Here is a 14,897-nt window from a genome sequence, read left to right as displayed (position 1 = left end):
ACTTGTGTCCCCTTCTTCTCCAGCACTTAGAGAGGGTCATCCGTCCTCTCCCATCCAGGGTTTAGTCCCTAGCTTCTCCCCCCATCATAGGAACTCAGCCTTTTCCAGAAAGACAAGGTCCATGTGACATCTCCTATGCAGCATCTACCCCTCAGTCCAACTCTTCTAGGACCCAGGTTCTTCTCCATCCAGTGTCTCTCTGCAACAGCCCCCAGACCTGGCTGCAACAAGACCATGAGGCTCTTGATCCCATAGGCATTCCAGAGAGATGGACACACCCACACACCCAGAGCACTAAGGAATGCTGAAATGCTTTGTCCCTCCTTCCTTCTGGGAAGGGTGTCTGAATCTCTTCTCCTGTCCTCCACAGACCCTGTCTTTCAGGATCAAAGGTGGTCTTTCATACCTCTAGAAGGACGTGGAAACTAGGAGTCCTCAGAGCTTCAGGTCAGACCCAGACAGCTCTGCTGGCCCTGCCTGGCCTTGTCTCCTGGGAAACCAAGATCCAGGGTGAGGGATGTGTCTCTGGGCATCACATGTCAACAGTTTGATAGGCACTGCAGAGAAAGCCCCAGCAGGACTCACTATCCAGTGAGGGGACCAGATGCCGTTACCCATAGGAATAGAGCAGTCGGGGAAGCTGGGCTCCAGAGAGAGGTGAGGGTGATGGTGGGAGATTTACAGCCCAAAGAGATATTTGGGGCAATAAAACTAATCTGTATGATGCTATAATGATGGATACATGTCATTTGTCCAAACCCGTAGGCTGCACGACCTGAGTGAAACCTAGTGCCAACTGTGGACTTTGGGTGATAAATGACATGTCCCTGTAGATTCATGGGTTGTAACAAATGTACCCTCTGGTGGGGGATGTTGATGGTCGGGGAGGGGATGCTGTGCAATATGTTGGAAAGTACAGCCTGTATAGGGGAAATCTCTCGACTTGTGCTCACTTTTACTGTGAACCTAAAACTTCTCTAAATAATGAAAAACTCCCCCAAGGCCTTCGGTGACTGGAGGAAGATAAAGAGCACATTTAAGAAGGGCAGGGATGAGGTTGTGGGTCATGCTGGCAAGACGGGAATTAGAGAATGTTGAAGAAGGAGATCTGACAGGGGCTTCTCCTGTCCAACCCCAGCCCCGCCATCTGGGCTCTGAAACTCCAGGTCTCACCGGACCTGGCAGAGACCCCACCCCAGTCAACACCCCATGGGAGGGGGCTCCCTCCTACGTGTGCCATCTCCTACGTCAACACCATTTTCTGGGTTCTCTAGAGCACCTATGATCAGAAGGGTGTATTTCCCCCCTCAGAGGGAGGGTGGGGTGAGATAAATGTAGGCATTCCCCCAGCCCCTGGGAGCCAGAGAAGTGGCAGAGGAACAGGGCTTGTATACTTCTAGGTCCCCTACTCAGCATCTAGAAAAAAAGAACCAAGCATCCCCAGCCTGGTCATCCTGACTCTTGCCCCCGCAGAGACCCAGGCGACCTGGCCCAGCACTCAAGATTCTGTTGAGCTGGATGGTCCTTTCCACAGTCACACCAGCTGCAGGGAAATTCACCTGACAGGTGAGGTTGGTTCCATGGTCCTGGGGCCGTGGGGTGAGGGTGAGAACTGAGGGGAGATGGGTCTTTGGAACCAGGGAGGTGAGGGCAGCCAATGTCCAGGAGTAGATGGGGGGCATGCCCCCCTCACGGGCCCAGAGCACAGAGCAGGTCAGGTTCCTGGGGTGGCCAGACTCCAGGGTCCCAGGGATGAGGATGTGGGGCATCTGGGTCATGGCTGGTGAGGGGATGGGGAGATCCAGGCATCTGGAGGGAGGTTCTGAGGTGCAGCAGTGAGATCCCTCAGGCTTTGGTCCAGCTCCTCCCTCTGAGCCATGACACATTGTACCCCCAGCCACTCTCAGACGAGGAATCCCATTTCAGCCCTGCCCCGTGACCCTATGACCTTCCCCTGTGGCATTTCCTGGAGCCCGATCCTTACCTGTCGCATGCACAGAGAGGTGGCTAGATTTGTAATTTCTCTCCACCCAAAAAAGTATCTTCTGTTGTCACTCCTTGTGGCATCTCTGATGTCCAGGGAGCCGTTGTAGTCCTGGGGTCCCTGAGCAGGTGGAATCGGCCCTGGGTCTCCTCCCACACTTTACGAACTGGGTCGTTTGTGGCCGCTCGGGCATCCTGGCATAGATTTGGCCCCTCTGGAACCAGTAGCCATGAGCTGGGACAGAGTCAGTCCAATAGTACCAGGGATAGGAGAAGGTGCAGGGCACAAAGACGCACATGCCCTCCTGCAGAGTCACAGTTTCCTGCACTTCCAACCAGTGTCTGTCATACTGAGCCAGGGACCCTGCCAGGAAATGAGGGTCAGCCACAGCCCCTGCTGCACCCAGCCCCTCTCTGACAGCAGGGGCAGAAGCAGCATCACTGAGATGGAGGGTTCTGTGCTTTTGGCTTGTGTCAGAAAAGAGACGGGGAAGATGAGCGGGAGCTGGCCCTGCTGGCGGACCTACAGGAAGGTGCGGAAGAGCATGTGAGCTATGCCATTCACAGAAGATGAACCACAGGCCTGAGCTCATCCACCCTCTGCACGGAGTGGGGAGACTCTCCAGGGCCCAGAGACCCCCGAGACCACCCAGAGGGCAGTAAACAAGGAGCAGACTCCGTGTCCTCTCCCCATCTTGGGGCTTCCATCCAGCACTGGAGCCTGGACCAGGACCTCTGAGGACATCTGAGCAGTGGGAGATGGTGAGTCTCTAAGGGCCTCCCATGTGGGGTGCTTCTTTGAGCCCTGCTGTCTACACCAGGGAGCTGGTAGCTCCTGCTTGACCCTGGAGGGTCACAGCCTCATCAAGAACCCAAGTGGCCTGTCCTGCCAGGTGTAGGATTCTTTAAAGTCTGTGTGAGCATCCAGGACAGGAGGAAAGAAAGGGATTCTAGGTGACGTGAGGCATCAGCCAAGCATTCATTCATTCATTCATTCCCCAAACATTTATTGAGCATCTCTGTGTTGAGGAGGCTGGAGACAAGAAGGGAGATGACCCAGCTTGTCCACGCCCATGAGATGCTCCCCACCCAGTGGAGTCGTTTCCTCCCCAGACACTCAGCTGTTAGCCTTTAGAGCTCGGTCACTGGTGAGTTTGCTGTGGATCCTGGCAGTATGTGGGGTGTTTTCCAAAATACGAATATGGGCTTTAGATTTTTTTTTCACTCCTAGTATGCTGATTCACGAAGTTATAACAGCATCTCCAAAATAAAAATCATGTAGCATTTTCCTATAAAACAAAAGATAGGACACATGTTCTAGGAGCCAGGGCAGAGGAAACTTCTTTCTCCTGAATGGTATGGTTCAGTGTTGTGTGGACTAGGGTGAATTTTTTTAGGTCCTCATCATACAGATTAGCATTTCCTGTCATGTAAAACATCTTTTTAAAGTTACATGTGGCTCACAAGGTGTAATATTTCCAGGAAACTTGAGTGGAAACTACAGCTATAATTAAGATTTTAGGTTCAGCTCATGAGGTTTTGCCTTTCACTCTGTGTCATATTCTTCTGGGACGTCCTTGACACCTGTGACATAAATGCATTTGCCACCAGCAATTTGTAAAATCTTTCAGATACAGGACTGTCTAGATAACTGTTCCTTCAACCTTAATAACAGAGAGAGATTTTGTACTCTCATTTGATCTCTGAGGCAGTGAGTCTCTAATAAGTAAAATAATACTAGTTCTAGATTATTAAGAAATGTAAGAATGTGGCACATAACGGAAACCCCAATACAGTTGATTCCACAGTCAAGAAATGTATACTGTGTTCATGGACTGGAAAGTTCAATGAGTTCTCATTGTTTTCCTTTAATGAACTTTATAATTCAAGTCAAATAAAAAGTTCCCACTTGAAAGTTACATCTATGAATTTTGACAAAGGTACATCCCAGTTACGACTCCACAATCAGGAGACAAGACAGAACGTTTCCACTACCCAAAAGGTTTTCCCAGACCTATTTACAGCTCATCACTCCCACTTCTAGCTCAGGTAGCAATTGACATACTCTCCACCTCAGTGAATTAGTTTTGTCTATTTCAGAATTCCCTAGAAATGGACTCATCGTGTCTAGATTCTCTCACTCAGCATACCATTTTGAAACGGATCAAGTCATATGTATCTGTAGTTCATAATCTCTGATTACTGAGTAGTATTCCATTATGTGGGTGTACTGTAATCTTTTATTTAATCGCTTGTTGAAAGATATTTGAGATTTTTGATAATAAATATTGAGGCATAGTTCTTTTTATGGACATATTTTCATCCTCCTGAGTGCATGTGAGTGGAATTGTTAGATCCAAGAGTAACCACATGTTTAACTTTAGGAGGAATTCCCAAATTGTTGTCCAGAATGGTTTTAACCTTTACTCCTGACTCTAATGTGCCAGAATTCCAGCAGTTTCACATGTTTTAACACTTGGTATTGTCAGTTTTGTAAATTTTAATAATTCTATTGGGAGTGTAGCGATATGTAATTGTGGGTTTTGATTTTTAATTTATTTCAAGTTTAGACACAGTGAGGTTCACTTTTTATATACAGTTCTGTGCAGCTTGACAGAAGTATTTCACTATGTACCCACAACCACGAAAGATCCTGAAGACAGCCGTTAGCCAAGACGTTCTCTCGTGCTGTCTCTGGGGAGCCAAATCCTCCCTCTACCCATAACCCTAGAAGAAACGCTGATCTGTTCTCCATCCCTCTTGTTTTGCTGTTTACAGAATGTTGTAGAAATGGAATCAGCAAAATGTAGTCTGGCTTCATTCACCTTTAGTAATGCATTTGACAGTTGTCCAGGTTATTGAGTGTGTGTATCAATAATTTGTTCCTTTTAATTGCTGGCTGATACTCCATTGTTTCAATGTGCCCCATTTTGTATACACTTGCCAGCTGAAGAACATTTGGGTTGTTTCCAGGTTTGGGGCAACTATGAATAAAGTTCTATAAATATTCACCTGCAGATTTTGTGGGAATATACGTTCTTATTTCTCCAGGGTAAATACCTGGGTGTCAGATTGCCCAATATTATGATAACCGTAGGTTTAACTTTATATGAAATTGCAATCTGTTCTCCAAAGTGTCTGTACCCTGGTGCTCCCACCAGTAGCGCATGTGAGTTCTGGCTGTTCCACATCCTCATTAGCATTTGCTATTGTCAGAATTTCATTTTATTTTTCTTTTTATTTAGTTTTCTAGTTATTCTAATAGGTGTGTTTCTCATCCTGGTTTTAGTCTGTAATTTCCTAATGACAAGTGATGCTGAGATGTTTTCAAGTGCTCATTTGTCGTCTGTTTTTCTTCTTTGGTGAAGTGGATGATTAAATCTTTGGCTGTTTTTGTTATTATTATGGTTAAAGATACATAACAAAACTACCATTTTAACCCTTCTTAAGTGTTCAGGTCAGCGGCATTAAGTAAGTTCACATTGCTGTGCAACAAACATCACCATCCATTTCCAGAACTTTTCAAATCTTCCCAAGCTGAAACTGCACCCATTAAATGAATAACTCTCCATTTCCCCTGCCCCAGACCCTGGCCGCCACCGTTCTGTTTGCTGTGCGTCTATGAATTCTCCTACTCTAGATACTTCGTTAATTGGTATCTACAGTATTTGTCCTTTAGTGACTGGCTTACCTCACTAAGCACAATGTCTTCAATCCACACTGAGGCATGTGTCAGAATTTCCTTCTTCTTTAAGGCTGAGTAATGTTTCATTGTCTGTGTTTTTGTTACTTCGTTAATCCATTCCTCTGTCGATGGACCCCTGGGTTGTTTCCACATGTTCATTATTGTGAATAACGCTGTCATGAACAAGCGTGTACCTACATCTATTCGAGTTGCTGCTTTTGATTCTCTGGTTACACACCCACAAGTGAAATTATTGGATATTATGGTAATTCTATTTTTAATTTTTTGAGGAGTTGCCATTCTGTTTTCCATAGCAGATGCACCATTTTGCAATCTCAAAAGCAAAGCACAGGAGTTCCATTTCTCTGCATCCTCACCAACACTGCTTATTCCTCCTTTGGTTTTTCATTTTAAATATCAACTCTAATGAGTGTGAAGGGGTGCCTCACTGTGTGGTCATGGTTTACATTTCTCTAATATTACTAATGTTGATTTTCTTTTCATGTGTTTGTTGGGCATTTGTATATTTAGAAAAATGTCTACTAAAATCCCTGGCCAATTCTTATATACAGGTACTTGTTTTTATGTTGATAAGTGGTTGGTTTTTAAAATATATATATATATAAAACCAGTCTCTCTTATTTTTGTTTGTTTAATGATTTTTTTTTGCTAGTCCTTAATGTATCCTAGATGCAAATCATCCATCAGATACATATTTGCAGATATATTCTCCAAGTCTGTAAATTTTCGTCTCTTTATAGTGGCATTAAACACTTTTACCAGGGGTTACCCATGTATCAGGAGAAGGAAGAGCAGAGCAAAGAAGATTAAGGGGAGAAAGTCTGGAGGCCAGATGGGGGCATTCAAGGGTAAAAGGTCACATGGGAAGAGCAACCACGCAAAGATACCCAGGTCATAATCCCTGGACCCTGTAATTGTTCCCTTATAAGGGAGAATGGTCTTTGCAGATGTGATTAAGGTAAGGATCTTGACCGGTGGAGGTGAGCCTAGATTACCTGGGTTGGTCCCTAAATCTAGTCGCAAGTGTCCTTCTGAGAGAGAAGCAGAGGGCTATGTTCTACACACAGAGGAGGAAGAGCAAGGTGACCCCACAGACAGAGTGATATGGCCTCTAAGCCTCTAGGGGAGTGCAAACTACCAACGACTTGGTTTCAGCCCAGCATAACTGGTTTTGCATGATGGGGTTCAGGACACGTTACCCCAAGATGTGGCACCTTTGCATATTGACTATTTCAAGCTGGAGGAATTTGAGAAACATCATGTACAGGAAGGACTTTCTGACCTTCTCTTGAAGCGGTCATAAACTCTCATTAAGGTGCCCTCCTGTACCCGTACCCGGAGGAAAGGAGCATCTTATCTCCTAAGATCAAGGGACGCAGAGAGGAATCTGGAGGAACAGGCCTTGCTAAGTTTCTCCCGGTTTACTGCACTGAGCCCACACTCTTTGTCCTATCACATCTCTGCACAATTTGACTTTGTATCAAATGAAATACCCAGGTTTAAGTATTTTTTCTCATCTCCATTTCCTTAGGAAGCCTCCTGTGCCACATTTAACGTACATTAAATATATTTGTATGCATTTCTCTTGCCAATAGGTCTGGTGTTACAGGGATCTAATCAATAACTTAGAAGGCCAGAGGGAAAATATTAATTCTCCCCTCCGTGGACTTTTGGCCTCCAAAGCAGTGAAAGAATATTTTTTTTAGATGCTGAATGTGTGGTCATTTGTGACAGTGGCCCAAAGAAGCTAACAGAGGTGGGAAATCAGGCAGATGATGTCTCCAGGGAGAACACAGAGAATAACGGAGAAAAGCCCTCCTTCGCTGACCCCTTCCTCTGCTCCTCTTTCAGCCATATTCCTCAAGGTGTTGTCTGTACCACTCTTCGCATCTCCCCTCATTCAATTCTCTCCTGGACTTTCTCCAACCAAGTCTGCATCCCTTTCCTGCCTCTCCATTAAAACCACTATGTTAGGATCACCAAAGACAAGTGTGTTTCCTTATGCCTTTCTCTTCTCCAGGTGCATTAGCCCCTTTTTGCCTCATGTGTTGTCATCACTTACATGGTTCTACATCCTCACATCTCCAGCCTGGAAACCACTCCTGATCTCCAGACATTCATATCCAACTGTCTCGTTGACGTCCTCAGTTGGATGTCAAGTGGCTTCTCAGAATAAACATCCCCCTTCCAAACCCTACTCTCTGACGTCCTCCATGAAACACAGCCCCATCCTTCCAGTTGCTCAGGGGGAGCATTTGGGCATCATCCTTGCTCCTCTCCCTCCCTCACTCCTCACATCCATTAGAAAACACTATTAGTTCCACCTTCATAATACATCTAAACCCTCTCTCTCCACCCCACCTCCTTGGTCAAGTCACCGTCACCTCCTGCCTGGAGAATTCAGCAGTCCCTTCCCAATCTCTGTGTTGCTGCTGTGGACCCACTCTGACCATTTCTGAACAGAGCTCCATGGGGATCCTGTGAAAATGAAAGTTCAATCACATTCTCCATGGCTTCTAGATTCTTGCGTTTCCTGCAGGGCCTCACACGCTCTGCACCAGCACGTGGTCTGCACCATCCTCCCAGCTTCTCCCCTCCCTGTGCCTCCCTCTGCTGTCAAACTTCTTTCTCCTGTTTCCCCAACACACCAGGCGTGCTTCTAACTCTGACTATTCCACTCACTGTCCTCTCTTTGTTGTTTTCCTGGGATAATTTACTCTCAGGCAAACACAGAACCTGTGTTCTTATCGTCATAAGTCTTTGCTCTACCATCACACCTCACATTCTCAGATGTAGAAAATTGTCCCCAAGATGTCACATGCTCCTTTCCCTGCATGGTTTTTCTCCAAACACATATTATGATCCAACATGTTCTGATATTATTTGTTATTTACTAATTTTGATTTCTGTCATTGTCTCCAGAATGACAGCTTCTTGATGACACAGATCTTGGTTGCTGCATTTCCCGATACACCCCTGGAAACTACAATAATATTAGCACATAGTAGGTCTTCAGTAATATTCACTCAAGAGTCTATAAATAAATGACTGAATGTCACTCTACCCGGAAACATACAAGAATCACGCACACACTTTCTGGGGACTTTTACCACTGAGCCTGAGGGATGAGCATGACTTGGAGAGGTAGGAATGGGGAAAGAAGGGCATTTCAGGAAAAGGAACTGCACATGCAAAGTCTCAGAGTCCCAGAGGCCTGGGCCTGGCTGGAGGTGGAGACGTTGACAGATGCAGGGAGAGGGAGGAATTTGTGGGAGAGTCCGGCAGAGAAGAGACCACACCAGGCCTTCGAATCCAGCCTGTGGTATTTTCAGCTCAGTCTCTGGCCATGGAGAGAACATGCGGCCGTTCATACTGTGCAGGACGTGGACGATGATGGTCTCTGGAAACACAGTCTGGAGGCCCATATTGAGGAGAGAGATAGAGGCAAGAGGTGGGGTGGGTTCTGAGACCCAGGGATGAGGCCCCAGGAATAACCAGGTCAGGATGAGCAGGAGCCGGTCAGCAAGATGAGACATGTCAGAGGATGGATGGACAAAACTTATCAATGGGTGCATTGGGGGGAAAGGATGGATGTAAAATGGAGAACCACACTTCAGTTCTGGCCTCAGAGATTGGGGCTGTGGTGTCATCAGCGTTAGAGGGAACCCCAGGTAGAAACAGGTTTGGGCAGGAAGGTGGTAGCTCAGTTTTGGCCATGTTGAGTGGAGGAATCCCAGAGGCCATCCTGGGGGAGGTGTGCAGTGAGGTGTTAGGTTGTGAGACACCCACATCACTGACCAGAATGATTAACCTAGGGTTGTGTTTGCATCCTCCACGTCCCCTGTGGGCCTCATCACCTTCCTCCTGCAGGACCTCATTCTGAGAGAAGAGACCAGGGTCTTTCAGTCTGGTGGGGTTGTGAGCAGAGTCACCCCCCCATGCCATTCCATGTACAGGGGCTGGAGGGGTGACTGAGGTGGGAGAGGGCAGGTGTGGCCCCACAGACTGTCTTGAGCACACAGGTACCTCCCATCCTGGGCGTCTGGTTGGTAGGCATGACGGCTGCCTGTGTGGTTCCCCACCCCCACCCCATGTCAGCCTCTTGTCTGCCCCACCGCTGACCCATTTGGGCCCCTCCTGCATTGACTTTTGGACTCAGCCACATTCCCCCTGTGCTCCCCACACCTCCCCTTCCCCCTGGAACAATGCTCACATGAGGAAGATGAGGCAGAGGAGGAAGAGCAGGGTCTTCACAGTCGCTTCCCTGATGGCCTCCAGCATCACCTCTGCCACGGGCCCTGATCTCCCTGCAGGAAAGTAGGATGAGGATGGATCCACCTGCTTCACCACAATCCTGTGTCCTTCTGCTCCCAGCAGGATCTGGACATTGCTTCTCCAGGCCCTCCTCCATCACTGGATGTGGGACCACCTCTTCTTGGCCTCACTCCACTCCATACTCTGACTTTCCAGTAGTTGGACAGAGAAAAACTTGTATGAACTGGATTTCATCAAAAGGACAAAGTTTTGTTTGTCAGTTGACACTGTCAACAAAGTGAAAAGCCAGCCTGTTTAATGAGAGAAAATATTTTCAAATCATAGATCTGATAAGGGTGTAGTATCCAGCATACGTAAAGAGTTTTTACAACTTAACAACAAAAAGACAAACAACTCAGTTAAATAAGGTGCAAAGGATTTGAAAAAAAAATCCTCCCAAGAAGGTATACAAATGGGCAGGAAGTCCATGGAAAAATCAACATCGTTAGTCATTACATAAACGCAAATCAAAACCACAATGAAATACGCCTTCACACCCACTTACTGTTAGTCCCGTGGAGTTGATTCTGGCTCCTAGTGACCCTATGTGCAGCAGAGTGAACCCTGCCCTGTCTCTTTGCGCCATCCTCTTGTCTTCTGTGCCATATCAGACAGTGCTCCACTGCTGTTCAAAAGGTTTTCATGGTCAAGTTTTTCAGAGGTGGGTGGCTGCGTTCTTCTTCCTCGTCTGTCTTAGACTGGAAGCTCCACTGAAACCTGCCCACCATGGGTGACCCCTGCTGGTATTTGAAATACCTGTGGCCTAGCTTTCAGCATCACAGTAACACGCAGCCACCACAGTGTGACAACCACAGACGAGTGGTGTGGTTCCGTGGCTGGGGAACCGATCCAGGCCATGGCTATGAGAGCACCGAATCTTAACTACCAGACCACCAGGGCCAGCTCTTCACATTTACTACGTGGCTGTAATTTAAAAAATAAAGAAAGAAAATAATATTGGCAAGAATATGGAGAAATTGGGACCCTCGAACATTGCTAGTGGGAATGTAAAATGGAGCAGCCACTGTGGAAATCAATCTGGCATTTCCTAAAAAGTTTAAACATTTGGACTACTATTTGTCCTAGCAATTCCACTCCTGGGTAGGCATATGCCCCAGAAAACTGAAAATATATGTTTGAACAAAAGTATGAACACCAATGTTCATAGCAGCATTATTCACAGTAGCCAAAATGTAGAAACAACATGAATGCCCATCAACTGATCAATAGGTAAACAAAATGTGGTACATCCATACAATGGAATATTATTCAGACAAAAAAGAAAGAATTAGTGATACGTGCTACATAGATCAAACTTGAAAATGTTTTTTCTAGTGAAAGAAGCCAGACAGAAAAGGCCACATTTTGCACAATTCCACTTATATGAAATGTCCACAATAGGCAAATCCACGGAGAGAAAAAGCAGATTAGGAGTTTCCAGGGGCTGGGGGAGGGGAATATGGAGAGTGACTGCTTCCCGGGCACAGCATTTCTCTTTGGGGTGATGAAAACGTTAGATGGATGGAATTAGATAGTGGTGATCATTGGGCAGCACTGTGAATGTACTATAAGCCACCTACTGTTCACCTGCAAATGACTCGAATTGTGAATTTTACTTTATGTGAAGTTTTCCTCAATAAGAATAAAGCGCAAATAAGTTTTTAAAAGCTATCTGGAAATACCAATTTTCACTTGCTACTGGCAAAGATCAAAGGTTTCACCCCATACGGGGTTGCTGAAAATATATACTTTCATCCCTCGATACTGGGAATGTGAACTTTTCCACCCTTGATGGAGAAAAACAAGGCCATATTTCTCAAGATAGGAAGAACATCAAATCCAGCTCTTTTGCTTTTAGGAACTTATCCCGCAGTCATAAATACGTACACACATGTGAAAGGACACACAAGATTACTGATTGCAGCTTTTTTATCGGTAGAATAACTTAATGCCAGGAATTTTGTATTAGCAGAAGGTGTGTAAAGAATCAGAATCCATCCAGGCCATGGAATCCTGCACAGTCACGGATGCATGACAACTTCTGTACCACTGATGTCAAATGACCCCAAGATCCTTTAGGTGAACAAATCAAGGCTCATAGCAGCCTATGGACACTGGTCACTTCCCAGGAGGAGACCGGGCATCTGAAGACAGACTTTGCTGTGCATTTTGAATTTTGGCCAGGTGAATATATTACCTGTTCAAAAATATGTAAATTGCAAAGTATTAGGGAAAAGCCAAAAGACAAATTTGGAGGAGACTTCAGGAGATGGGTGCTAAATGGCCTTGAGGGGAGGGCTCTGCTGTGAATGTCGCCCTGTTCTCCATGTGGAGCTGACAGGAGTGGAGAAGTCTGAGGGGGGTGAGGAGTCAACAGGGACAGCTGCTCACAGAGGCCACGGAGGCTGAGGATGGGAGGGACCTCTGGGTTCACCAACAAGAGAGTCACTGAGGTGAGTCCAACATGAGGCAGGGACCCGGTCCTTCCCTGAGCTGGAAGAGGCCCTGCTCCCTACAGCCGTGGATGGGGCTCCTTCCTACCTGTGCCATCCGCTAGACAGACACCCGCTTCTGGGTTCTCTGGAGCACCTAGGACGAGAAGAGGGGATTCCTCTTTCAGTGGGGAGAGTGGGGTGAGATAAGCGTAGGCATTTCCTCACCCCAAAGACACAGAAATGCAGGAGAGATGGGGTTTCTGTCCTTCTACATCCCCTACTCAGCTAGGCCCCCAAGACAAAAGCACCAAGCATCCTCATCCTGGCCCTCCTGCCCCCCCAACACCCTCAGGGACCCAGGTGTCCTGGCACAGCACTCACAGGTGATGTTGAGCTGGGTAGTTCTCTCCATCATCACACCAGCCATAGGAAACTTCACCTGACAGGTGAGGTTGATGCCATGGTCCTGGGGCCATGGGGTGAGGGTGAGCACCGAGGAGAATTGGGTCCTGGGGCCCATAGAAGTGAGGGCAGCTGATGTCCAGGAGAAGATGGGGGGTGTGCCTCACATACAGACTCAGGGAACAGAGCAGGTCAGGTTCCTGGGGTGGCTGGACTCCAGGGTTTCCAGGATGAGGATGTCAGGTGTGTGGGTCAGGGCTGGTGTGAAGAAGGGGAGACACAGGGATCAGGAGGGAGGGTCTGAGGTACAGCCTGAGGGAAACCTTAGGCTTTTGTCCAGATCCTCCCTGTAAACACTGACAAGCTGTACCCACAACCCATCCCAGGTCAAGGGTCTTATCTCAGTTCTTCTGTCAAGCCCCCACGGCCTTTCCCTCTGGCCTCTCCTGGAGCCCACTCCTTACTCATCACACGCACAGAACTGGTTACGTTTGTAATTCCATTTTGTACTTCCTCTCTCCATCTAAGAAAAGTATTTCCCATCGTCCCTCCTCCTGGCATCTCTGATGTCCAGGGAGCAGTTGTAGGTCTGGGGGTCCCCAAGGAGGTGGAATCAGCCCTGGGTCGCTCCTGCACTTCACAACCTGGGATGTTTGTGGCTACAGGAGCATCCTGGTTTGTATCGGCCCCTTTCTGGAATGAATAGCCATGAGCTTGAGTAGAGTCAGTCCAGCCATCCCGGGGGTAGGAGAAGGAGCAGGGCACCCACACACACAGACCCTCCTGCTCAGTCGCCAACCCCTGCACTTGCAGCGTGTAATCCTTGTAATGTTGCCAAAGCTCCCTCTGGCCCTTGGCCCCCTATGTCCACCAGAGCGGGGCCAGTAACAGCAGCAGCAGCAGCAGAAGCATGTCTGGGGATGGCAGACCCAGGTTTCGGTAGAGAAATTCTGTTTCTCAGGGTTCTCTCAGGAACTAAAAGTTCAAGATTTGGAGGAGACTTTAACAAGAAGCTGAGGGTGAGGTCAGAACAGTGACCCTCCTCAGAAGAGGAACTTCACCCCAGACACTGTCAAGTGTGGGGCATCCCGTGGAGTGAACCATCCATCCCCACACATCCACTCCTGGGGACCCTGGGCCAGGGAGGGTGAGAGCTTCACCCAAGTTGCCACCCCACGCAGGGCCCGAGCCCGTCTCCTGCCTCCATGTCGATGCCCTTCCCCTTGGAGGGTCATTCTCTGCAAAGTGAGATAGGTCCCTTCTGGTCCCTTCCTGACTCACAGACTGCAGATGTCAGTGGAGGTTGGTCCATCCAGGGGAGGGACTCAGGAACACAGGAGATGAGGGAGACTGACTGTCCTCACTTCCTCAGCATCCATGTGGTGAGCATTGCCTCTCTGCTCCCAAGGTCGCACACCAGCACTGGTCGATGCCCTGAGGGTCACTGTCCAGTGGGAAGACAACAGGTGCCCTGGGACCTGGAGCTCCTTGTGTTGGGAAGACATGGAGACACATGAAGGAGACACAGAGCGAGGAAGTCCAGCCCGGGGGTAGTCCACCTTCAGGGATGGTGAGGATTTTGTGAGAGAAGAGACATGCACCTGAATTCACACAAGGTTATTTTTCACTGTGTATCGGGGGCTGAGAGGAAGTGATGACAATCCTGGGAGGTGGTGCCTCCTCAGGCCCATGTCGATTTTCTGGAAACATTTTTTGGGAGAAACATAAGACACATCCAGAGAAGTGTCCCCCGCCCCCCCAAAGAACAGCTCAGTGATTCATCACAAAATGAACACCCTCCAAGCAATAAAAAATTGGGAGCACCCAGGACCGCCCTCTGAGTCCCCCTCCCTAGCCACACACCGCCTTCTCCCCACAAGACCAGCCTCACTTTAATAACAATTGATTCCTTGCTTTTCTCTATAGTCTTATCATCCAAGCATGCTGCCTTTAACACTAGGGCTCTGCATATGCTTTTCTTAGGATTTTGTATACATAGAAAAAATTACAGTCTGTTTTCTTCCGTTCAGCTTCACGATTTCGCCCATGCCCTATAA

The 14,897-nt window shown here is 47.6% G+C and overlaps 1 pseudogene; it reads right to left on the bottom strand.

Annotated features, from left to right (window-relative positions):
* Positions 1–1,064: 1,064 nt before the first annotated feature.
* Positions 1,065–9,114, bottom strand: LOC102150969 (myeloid cell surface antigen CD33-like; annotated as a pseudogene).
* Positions 9,115–14,897: the final 5,783 nt, after the last annotated feature.

Source organism: Equus caballus, chromosome 10 (genome assembly GCF_041296265.1).
Source record: "Equus caballus isolate H_3958 breed thoroughbred chromosome 10, TB-T2T, whole genome shotgun sequence".
Taxonomy (NCBI): domain Eukaryota; kingdom Metazoa; phylum Chordata; class Mammalia; order Perissodactyla; family Equidae; genus Equus; species Equus caballus.
This window is presented reverse-complemented; position numbering and strand designations above follow the sequence as displayed.